Source organism: Vipera berus, assembly GCF_964194415.1.
Source record: "Vipera berus genome assembly, chromosome: Z".
NCBI lineage: Eukaryota > Metazoa > Chordata > Lepidosauria > Squamata > Viperidae > Vipera > Vipera berus.
This window is the reverse complement of record NC_138205.1, coordinates 21535634-21544594: the sequence shown is the minus strand read 5'-3', so window position 1 is coordinate 21544594 and position 8961 is coordinate 21535634.

The following is an 8961-nucleotide window of genomic DNA, read 5'->3' as shown; positions in this document are numbered from 1 at the left end:
TACTGTCACCCTACCTGTTTAACTTATATGCAGATCACATCATGAGAAAGGCAGGGCTAGATGAATCAAAAGTGGGAATTAACATTGCCGGGAGAAATATCAACAACCTAAGATATGCAGATGATACCATTCTAATGGCAGAAAGTGAAGAGGAACTAAAGAGCCTCTTGTTGTGAGTGAAGAAGGAGAGTGCAAAAGTTGGGTTGAAACTAAACATTAAGAAAACCAAGATCATGGCATCCAGCCCTCTCAATTCCTGGCAAATAGATGGGGAAGAAATGCAGGTAGTGATAGATTTTATTTTCCTGGGCTCCAAGATCACCGCAGATGGGGACTGCAGCCAAGAAATTAAAAGACGCTTGCTCCTCGGGAGGAAAGCCATGGCAAATCTAGACAGCACATTAAAAAGCAGAGACATCACCCTGCCAACAAAAGTGTGTATAGTCAAGGCTATGGTCTTCCCAGTTGCAATGTATGGCTGTGAAAGTTGGACCATAAGAAAGACTGAGCACCAAAGAATTGAAGCCTTTGAACTATGGTGCCGCAAGGCGATCAACCCGGTCAGTCCTAGAGGAGATCAATCCTGACTGCTCTTTAGAAGGCCAGGTCCTGAAGTTGAAACTCAAATACTTTGGCTACCTAATGAGAAGGAAGGACTCACTGGAGAAGAGCCTAATGCTGGGAAAGGTTGAGGGCAAGAGAAGAAGGGGTCGACAGAGAATGAGGTGGCTGGATGGAGTCACTGAAGCAGTAGGCGTGAGCTTAAATGGACTCCAGAAGATGGTAGAGGACAGGAAGGCCTGGAGGAACATTGTCCATGGGGTCGCGATGGGTCGGACATGACTTCGCAACTAACAACAACAACAGAAAAAAACAAGTTTTCTAAATATGACTAACACTTATTAATTGTCCATATTTTTGCGGTCGGATCAGGTCAGCTTACCCATATAAACGAGATTTCAGAGTGAATGCAGAAAGAGTGTGAAGTTTATTATTCAAATTGCAACAAGAGTAAATATGTCCTTATTCCCCTTCCCCCCCTTTTTTTAAAAAAATCCCTTAATTAGTATTTTTGTTAAGTAAGAAATAGATAAAAGTTTTGGCGAGTCTAGAGGTAACTTCACAAATGTAAATTAACAGCCTCCTAATGTTCAGAATTCCAGATTTACGGTACTTATGGAGGTGGGTAAGACAAGATGGATTTTCAGAAAGTTAGGTTTATATGTCCTGTATGGTAATTACAGACGAGCTTTTTAATATTATGAAATCAACAGTGACAATTTCACTTCCCTTCTTGCTTCAAGGACATCACATGTAAAAATTATCTGCCAGCTTATTCCACCAGATTTATGTGGGGAGGTTTAGATTATCGCAACGCTTCTGGAAATGGGCTTAATAAAATGCACCTAGATGAATATAAGATCAATCCCAATATCCTGCAATGATCACCTTCCAATTTCTAACTATCTGGACAGGGATTTTACCCATGCTAACTTGGGCATTTTAATGCAGCGTACTTTACAAATGGTTTGTTCTAGTGCTTTTTTTGTAAAAGAAAAAGGTGCCGGAACTCACACATGTCATACAACCCACCTTGCCTACCCCACAAGGTTCCATTCAAAAAAGGTGCCGGAACTCCGTTCTGAGCGTTCTATGAGAAAAAAAGCCCTGGTTTGTTTGCTTCTCTCTTTCAATTACCACCATCGTGCACAGCCGCCCCCCCCCCCCCGTCTGCCGCTGTTCTCCCCTTGCAGCTGCTTGGAGAAGCAGAACTTTTCCCCACATAAATCAGTCGCGGCCTCTCGACAGCCAGACCTGCGTCTGGAAGTCTAAGAATGGAGGTCAAATTGTAAAATATTGGGGTACATGACTAAGGGTGCAAGAGGGGACAGTCTGAGTCAGAGGTGTGTGTGTTTGTGGGGGGGGGGAGGTTGCATGCTACTTGTCCTTGGGGGTCCATGCACACAAGTGGGTGGGCTGACAGGTGTGGGGGAACCCTGTCAGGACAAAGGCACCCCCCTCCTTCCTCTCCTCCTGGCAAGGGAACCGGTTAGTCTGCCTCAGCCTGCTGGAATTGGCAGGAGAGAGACAGCTGCTTAATGAGAAAGTGTGAAGGATGAAGGCCTGGGGGAAAGGGAGGGCAAAGGCAGGGGACACCTGAGTTTGGTGAGAGGGGGCTAAAAGAGAGGTTCTTGGGGTCAGGAGAGAAACTTGCCATCTTAATGCTGGCAGATCTCACCCCAGATCTTTAAGGATAACACGCGCAATCGTGGTATATCTATACCTTGCTTCACCATGCTGCGGCCAGAATAAATACTTTCGAGTTTCACAGAAGCCTTCAGCAGAACAGAATCGGTCAGGATGAGGAAACGGAGGTGGTGAAAACATAAAGGAACCCGAATTGCAGAGAGCTAGAAAAATATTCCCTTAAGCTTCCAGTTGGTTAAATTTATTAATTATATCATCTGCAATCAGTTAATGAATTAACGGTGTAATCTTTTGTGCAGTTACTCGTGCATGAGCCAAGTCAATGGGAGCTTCTTTGGATATGTGAGATTTGCTGAGAATCAGAACGCAGGGAGTCCTCATTTAGTGACTACAAGTGGGAGCGGCCACTTGTTCATTAAGCAAAGCAGTCATTAAGGGGAACCACAACTGTACTGACGATCTTACCTCAGCTTTCCGTTGCTTTACAGACCTGCGGAGGTCAGAAGGGACTGGTAATAAATTTACTTTTTCTGTCCTGACTGTGAATTATACTAAACAAGACAATTGCTAAACAAGGATTATTTGTAGCTTTACAACAGAAATTAAGACCATATTTCGTTTTTTGGGATTTAAGATAGTGGGGATTACACAAATTAGAAAAGCAATCTTTTCTCTATATGTGACAAGAAATGCCTGTTGTAAGATGTAGGCTGCAGAAATTGTTTTTTTTAAGTATGTGTACTAAAAATAAAGGTTTATTAATCTAGCTAGTTTTTCAACAGTGTTTGGAAAAAGTGGATTAGGTTAATTAATACAATTGCTTGATTGCTTCAGTTATCAGCCTTAAATAGTACCACAAAACTAGAGTGCAAACAGATAGCTCATAAAGGGGCAGTTTATAAAATGCTTAGCATGAAATAAAATTTATTTTCCTTGTTTGGTGCCTCCCGTCTTTCAGATTTTGACAGCCTTCTTCAGGCGGTTATCCTCTAGATGTGTTGGGACCACAACACTTAACACATCTGGAAAGCCTCAGGCTGTGAAAGGCTGATGTACTTTGATAAATGATATGGCATAACAAATTACAACAGTTTAACAAAGAGGGGGAAGGTGCACTTGCTCAAAATTAATGAAAAGGAGCATCAAATGGCTATGCTTTTTTTTTTACAGATAATCCTCAACTCGCAACCAAAATTGGGACCACTTCCCAATTCACTTCACTCATAAGTTTCATCCCTCATTAATTTGAGGCATACTGTGATCAACCCCAATTTAGAATCATTTTTATGGCAATCATTAAGAGAATCACGTGGTGGTAAGTCCAAATCATAGAGTTGCTAAGCAAATCAGTTTGGTCTAGTGCAGACATGTCAAACTTGCAGCGTCACTTGACGTCACGTGACATATCGGAGCTTTTTCTCCATTGCCAGTAATGGGGTGGGAGAGACTTCCATGTGACGCATCCGGCACGTGGGCCGGCAGTTTGACACCCCTGGTCTAGTGATTAAGGCATTAGGCTAGAAAGCAGGAGACCCTGAGTTCAAATTATTATTATTATTATTATTATTATTATTATTATTATTATTATTATTATTATTATTATTATTATTATTATTATTATTATTATTATTAATTGGATTTTTATACCGCCCTTCTCCCGAAGGACTCAGGGCGGTGAACAGGGCATATAAATAGGGATACAAAAGTTAAAAAAAAGATTAAATAAATTGCCCAATTAAAACAGTCAAATATAAAAACCCATAAAAACCCAGACATTCCCCCATCAGGCCAGGCCAGCTTGTTCGAATAAATGGGTCTTTAACCCCCGCCGGAAGGAGCGGAGATCCGGTGCCATCCGGAGCTCCACCGGCAGTTGGTTCCATAAAGCCGGGGCGCCCACAGAGAAGGCCCTCCCCCTGGGGGCCGCCAGCCGACATTCTCTGACCGGAGGCACCCTTAGCCATAAAAGTCAGTTGGGGACTTTGGGCTAGTTACTTTCTGCCCAACCCAACTCACGGGGTTGTTGTGGGGGGAAAAATATGGGAAAGGTGTGTTGTGGATATGTTCACCACCTTGAGTTATTTCTAAAAATAATAAAGGCATGATACAAATAAATATAAATAAATAAAAATCACCCCATCATAAGAGCAAATCCATTCTCCCATATTGCGGGAAATTGCAAATCGCGGCCCTGTGGTTACCGCACCCTGCAGTTGTAGTTGTGAGCTGGTTGCCAAGTGCCCAAAATGTGGTAGGTGACTATGGGGGGGGGGGTAGGGGTGGAAGCACAACATTTTACAATGACTAGAAGTGACTGCAAAGCACTGTTTTCAAAGCTGCCATTAAATAAGTTGAAGGCTACCTATTAAGGACATTTCTGATACGTCATCAATCAAATACGTCAATAAGATCTATTTGCAAGTTGTGAGCATGGGCAGCATACAAATCAAAGAGAGTAAAAGTGAGTGTTTGCGTCTGTGTGTGTTTGTGAGAGAGAGAGAGAGAGAGAGAGACAGACAGACAGACAGACACGTAGAGTAGCCCCACAGTGAGATAGGCAACAAATAAATTTAACAAATAAATAAATAAATATTGTTAGTAAGACAGCAAGAGATCTGAAACTGAGGTAGGGATGCTGGCAATTAGCTCTTAGAAATTACTGTTCTCGTGAGCCTCTTGCAACTATAGATTGGATGTATGCTTTTTTATAGGGCAAATAGTATTTATCTAGTAAAAGAACTGGTCCTCCAATCAGCTTTTCATTCAGTAGTTGATTTATATAAGAGGTTAATAAATTTGCACGAAGGGCTCAGTTTTAATTCTGAGGCTAAGTTTTAAATTCATGACTCATATTTGTGACATCCACTGGAGTTGAGCAGCCACATCTCACATGTGTAAAACTCCCAAGCGAGCCAATAGTTCTGTGTTAGGCTAAAAGTCAGGAGATTCTGGGTTCCAATCTGCCCTGAGCCTTGGAAGCTCACTGGGTGACTAAGTCAGTTACTCTCTCCTAATCCAGTCTATGCATTGTTGCTTTGGGGGAAATTAGACGAGGGAGTGTTGTGTGTGTTGCCGATTGAAAAGGTGTGATCTAAATCAAATAGGTAAACGTTGAGGAAATCCATTGGTAAATTTTACATTTTTAATTTTCTCCTATCAGTATCCATGTTGCACAGATCTTTTATTTTGGCAGATTGAAAATCTATAACTAATGTATTAGATCTAACTCAAGATACCAAATGCAGTCTGAGTTGTTGGGGATTTCCCCCCAATCAGATATAAATTGCCCCCGAATTAGCAGTTTCCTCCCAAGGTCACTGTAGAGACAGTTGCATCCTTAATCATCACAGATTTTTGTCTGCCTTTGCTTGGGTCCAACCTGGAGGGGAGATAAGCACCAACAGCTTCCTTAATACACACCCTGTTACCTCAGCATTTCTTTGCCCCATGTGTTGAATTTCTACAAACAGCATTTTTCAGCAAATACCTGGTATGCCAAAAGCGCTCCTAGATGAAATCTTGAACAAGCTGTCAAGATGCCAGTATGACCAGTGCCAGTATAGCTGAAAAGCAATGTAGGCTTTTCACAGCCTGCGAGGTAAGAACCAGTTTTGAATGATGGGGGAGAAAAACTATTATCTTTGGTGGGATAGAAGTCCTTTTCCTGTCTAGGCTCAGTTTGCCATCTAGTGGTTCTTTTCAGGAACTTCACTCACAGGAACATCCTAAAAAGCAAAGCCAACTCTTGGTTTGCCAGAAATGCAACTTGTTTTGACTAGCTTGACTCCCTTCAGTCTCTAAGGAATTCTGTTAAAGTGTATGAGGTTAGACAGCTCTAATAGGAGAGTCATTCATTTCCCCCACATATTCCCAGTTTTCTTTTGAGAGACACTTAACAATTAACCCAGCTGAACCTATGGCTCAGCTCCAACTTTAGAGAGAACAGAGCATCGTTTTTTATAAGACATACCAAAAAATAAGATTCAGTATGGACACTGAAGGGACGCGGTGGCTCAGTGGGTTAGGACGCTGAGCTTGTCGATCAGAAGGTCGGCAGTTTGGCGGATCGAATCCCAAGTGCCGCGTAACAGAGTGAGCGCCTGTTACTCATCCCAGCTTCTGCCAACCTAGCAGTTCGAAAGCACGTAAAAATGCAAGTAAAAAAATAGGGACCACTACGGTGGGAAGGTAACAGCGTTCCGTGCGCCTTTGGCGTCTAGTCATGCCGGCCACATGACCACGGAGGTGTCCTCGGACAAACGCTGGCTCTTCGGCTTTGAAACGGAGATGAGGGGGAACCTTTACCTTTATGGACACTGAAAAGTTACCAGGTTCATTTGCATCCCACATTCAGCTTCTGGCATAGAACCAAAAAGTGTGAGAGAAGAAATATCACAGATGTGACTTCATGTCTGCTGTCTTTCGCTAACAATGATTACTCTACACAGAGTAATAGGAATGCCTCTTCCATAGCACTAGTTGTTTTTGGTGTTTTTGTTCTACCAAATATAAACGCGATGGAGGACGGAGGAAGAGAGGAAAGGCAAATGATGGTGATGGTGATGATACTTCCATGACTTTAATTCATTTAATACCTAGTCAAGCAGACTGTAATATTCATTTCAACGAACAGAATCATTGAGCAAGGAGTTGGACTAGAAGATTTCGAAGGTCCCGTTCAACTCTGTTATTCTTATCCTCGCTGATCAGTAGTTCTCAAATTATGACTGCAACTGGGACTGAAATTTCGGTTCTAAGCTGTGACGGTTGAAAGTTGAGGCACCCATGTCTCTAGAGATTCTCAGTCATCCAGGTCATGGGTGTCCCAAAGGTGCTTTTTCAGGAGGCAACTGGGCTTTCTTGTTTTTTCTTTGAAGACGTTTCACTTCTCATCCAAGAAGTTCCTTCAGCTCTGACCGGATGGTGGGGAATGGAAGGATTTATATTCTTGTCTGCAAGGAATATAAATCCTTCCATTCCCCACCATCCAGTCAGAGCTAAAGAAGTTTCTTGGATGAGGCTTAAGATACAGGAGGATCTGGACAGACTCGAACACTCGGCACTATCTAACAAAATGAAATTCAATGGTGAAAAAAGTAAGGTTCTACATTTAGGCAGGAAAAATCAAATGCACAGGTATAGTATAGGTGGTACCTTGCTCAATAGTAGTAACTGTGAGAGGGATCTCGGAGTCCTAGTGGACAATCGCTTCAATGTGAGCCAGCAGTGTGCTGCAGCTGCCAAAAAAGCCAACACAGTGCTAGGCTGCATTATCAGAGGGATAGAATCAAGATCACGTGAAGTACTAGTACCACTTTACAATGCTTTGGTAAGGCCACACTTGGAATACTGCATCCAGTTTTGGTGACCAAGATGTAAAAAAGATGTCGAGACTCTAGAAAGAGTACAGAGAAGAGCAACAAAGATGATTGGAGGACTGGAGGCTAAAACATATAGGGAACGGTTGCTGGAATTGGGTATGTGTAGTTTAATGAAGAGAAGGTTGAGGGGTGACATGATAGCAGTGTTCCAATATCTCTGGGGCTGCCACAAAGAAGAGGGAGCCAAGCTATTCTCCAAAGCACCTGAAAGCAGGACAAGAAGCAACGGATGGAAACTAGTCAAGGAGAGAAGCAACCTAGAACTAAGGAGAAACTTCCTGACAGTTAGAACAACTAACCAGTGGAACAACCTGCCTCCAGAAGTGGTGAATGCTCCAACACTGGAAGTTTTTAAGACTGACCAGCCATTTGTCTGAAATGGTATAGGGTTTCCTGCCTGAGCAGGGGGTTGGACTAGATGACCTCCAAGGTCCCTTCCAACAACCCATCGTAAATAAGAGCTGGTTGTCCAATGTCCAAAATGTGGTCATATGACCATAGGGTGGCTATGTGTGGCACGACATTTTACAACATCTGGAAAGGCAGTAAAATACCCTTTCCGAGCCTGTCCACTGTAACTGAACGGTTCTTAACCAACCGGCTGTAAGTCAAGGACTATCTGAATTCTTTATTACGACTTGCCACTGCTCCCTGCTCCTTGCAAGGAAAGCTGGACATGATCAGGTCATCCTTAACTGTTAAAAGAGTATTCATACTCTTGCCCTGTAAAGATGATACCTCTGTATTATGAAAAAAAGAGGGGGGGGGAACCAAGCAGGTATGTATTCAATGGTTTGGAAGCAGTCCTTGTTATGAATGGCTTGGAGGCCCAACAAAATATTAAACTGTTGTTATGAGACCATTTGTAGGGAGATTTCTCTCTCCTCGGGTAATTGCACTCTGGAAAGTGCAATGAATCTTGCTTTCCCATCGCATAACCAGTTTTGGGATTAAAAGACCTAGATTTCCAGCTCAGATATCACTTCTTGGAAAGCTGCCTTACCTACTTCCCTGGGCTCTTTTTCAAAAGTTTGGTCTAGTGCAGGGGTAGGCAACCTCGGCTCTTTTTATGACTCATGGACTTCAACTCCCAGAATTCCTGAGTCAGCATAGCTGGCTCAGGAATTCTGGGAGTTTATTTATTTATTTATTTGTTTGTTTGTTTGTTTTTATATACTGCCCTTCTCCCGAGGGACTCCCGAGTTGAAGTCCATGAGTCATAAAAGAGCCGAGGTTGCCTACCCCTGGTCTAGTGGTTAAGACACCATGCTAGAAATAGGAAACTGTAGGTTGTAGTCCTACCTTAGGCATTAAAACTCTCTCTCTCTCAGCCCAACCCACCTCACAGGGCCCTTGTGGGGAAAATAGGAAG